This window comes from Dipodomys spectabilis, unplaced genomic scaffold (genome assembly GCF_019054845.1).
Source record: "Dipodomys spectabilis isolate Male_0828 unplaced genomic scaffold, ASM1905484v1 ptg000145l, whole genome shotgun sequence".
NCBI classification, from domain to species: Eukaryota; Metazoa; Chordata; class Mammalia; order Rodentia; family Heteromyidae; genus Dipodomys; species Dipodomys spectabilis.
Genome location: NW_024870822.1, coordinates 16461320 through 16463649, shown reverse-complemented (window position 1 = coordinate 16463649; position 2330 = coordinate 16461320). Strand labels below are relative to the sequence as shown.

General features: G+C 48.3%; 1 pseudogene; it reads right to left on the bottom strand.

Annotated features, from left to right (window-relative positions):
* LOC122117880 lies at positions 1–694 on the bottom strand (annotated as a pseudogene).
* Positions 695–2330: the final 1636 nt, after the last annotated feature.

Here is a 2330-nt window from a genome sequence, read left to right as displayed (position 1 = left end):
GCTCAGCCTCAGCTGTCACCCTTCTGAGCTGAGGCCCAGCATACAGAAGCCAGGAAGTAGGCAGAGCATGGTAGTGGTCACTGTACAAATAGGCAGACAGGCATGAGTCAGGGCCAGCTGCTAGGATAACATGGACTGCTGCACGGCCTTCTGCAGCGACTGCCTTGTCTCCAGTAGAAGCACCACTTCTTCTGAGCGCTTGGTGAGCCGCTTCCGGGCCTGGTCATGTGTCACCATGGTCATGTCCCAGCCATTTACCTGCATGATCTTGTCTCCAATCTGTAGCCCAGCAATTTCCGCAGGACCTCCCTCAGATACACGTGTGACATAAATGCCCTTGGCGTAGCTTGTGAATTTCAACTCGTTGCACCACGGCGGTGACTGGCTGGCCAGGGATGTAGGACGTCTCGACCCTAACCCGGGAACCGAACGCCACTCCCGGAAGCCTGGCCCGAGAACCGGGGCAGGGATCTTTCAATGAAAGCTAAGTATTATCACCACCCCTAAATGAGGGAAGGCAATCCTGGCAGGGATAGAGCCACAGTGTCCAAATGTTACTATATTGCAAGGATTTGGAACTTAAGGCTGATGCTATGGTGAGGGAAATGGGAAAATAAATAGCAGAGCTTTTGTGTAGAGCAATTGATTTGAGTCAAGCAGTTTGGTGTTTCTAAGAGCTCACCTCCAGCGTCATATTTCCTGGCTGCAAGCCTGAAGGGTAAAAAGGCAACCAAAGTCATTAGCAAAGTTTCTCAGAGAAGAACTTTGCCAAGACCAATTGCTGGGGTATACACAGTTGGAGGATAAGTGGTGTCATATCCCTGTAGGAGCTGACTACAGATCAGACCAAGCCTCTGGGAGTCAAAGATACCAGCCTGTCATTTCAAGGTGAAGGCCAAATTTAGATTTTTTTTCCACTTCCAATGTGCCTGGCTGCTGATCCTCCGAAGTAATATCAGAAATGCTTGTCTCTGGAGGAGTAGGAATCAGAGCTTTGTATTCCTCCCAATCTAGGGACTCCATTGTGTAAGGCCCCATTACAGGCACATTTATTGGGCAGATGCTTTATTGAGGGCTGATCTTGAGCTTCTGACTGCTACAGAAGCCTGGCTTACATCACAGAGCAATTGGATTCCCTATTACCATGGAACTTCTATTCCAATGGGACACACTGACATCGAGCCAGGTTACAATGACAAATAGCAGGATAATTTTAGACAATGCTAGGTGCAATGAAGAGATAGAAAAGCAGGCAGGTTGATGGAGAATTAAGATGAAGAGCTACAGCGTTCACTTGAGAGTTGAGATCTCTCTCAGAGGTGATGGATCTGAGCCTCCAGTAGGAAGCAGAAACTCTGAGGAGGAAAGCAATTGCCTGGCCAGCCTTTATCTTCTAGTTTGAGTGAGAGAAGAGGAAGGGGAGGAACTCCATGGCAGAGGCCATGGGAAGAGTTTAGATTTTATTCCAATATACGGGCAAGCTACTGGAGGTTTATTTTGAGGTGTGTGGGGGGGTTAGCTGATGAGAACTGCGCATGTGCTCTCCAAATCTAAAGAACAGAAGCACGGAAGACGCCAGCCCTCCTGCTTTGGAAGTGTTGTGAAGTGCTTCCCAACTGGCTGTGTCTCAGAATCATCTATTTAAAAAAAAAAATAGCTGAGGGGCTGGGAAGGTGGCTCAGTGGTAGAACGTTTGCCTTGTATGCATGAGCCCCTGGGTTTGATTCCTCAGCACCACAGAAGTAGAAAAAACCAGATGTGGTGCTGTGGCTCAAGTGGTAGAGCACTAGCTTTGGGCTGAAGAGCTGAGGGACAGCGCTCAGGCCCAGAGTTCAGGCCCTACAATAATAATGATGGGGGTAGGGAGGGAGGGGAAGCTGGGTGCTCACTCCTAAGTAGCTAGTTCTGAGGATCATGATTCAGAGCCAGCCCAGTCAGCAAAATACATGAGAATCTTACCTCTAATAAACTACTCAGAAAAGGCTGGAAGGAGTACTGTGGCTCAAGTGGTAGAGTGCTGGCCTTGAGCAGAAGAAGCTCAGGGACAGTGCCCAGGCCATGAGTTCAATCCCCAGGACTGGCAAAAAAAAAAAGAAAAAAAGCTTCTGAGGCTCTGGTGCCTGGCAAATCCAATTTAGTGTGATCAAGACGAAGTTCAGTGATGAAAATGTTCCTAGATGCATCTGTTGACTAGCATGGGTTGGGGAATCATAATCCTAGTCAAGATCTTTTGCTTTTGGAGGAGGAAACTGAAGTACAAAGAAGAGAAATGCTTTGTCTGAGTTCTCACAGGAAGTTACTGGCTAACCAGCCTCCTGACCCCACACTAC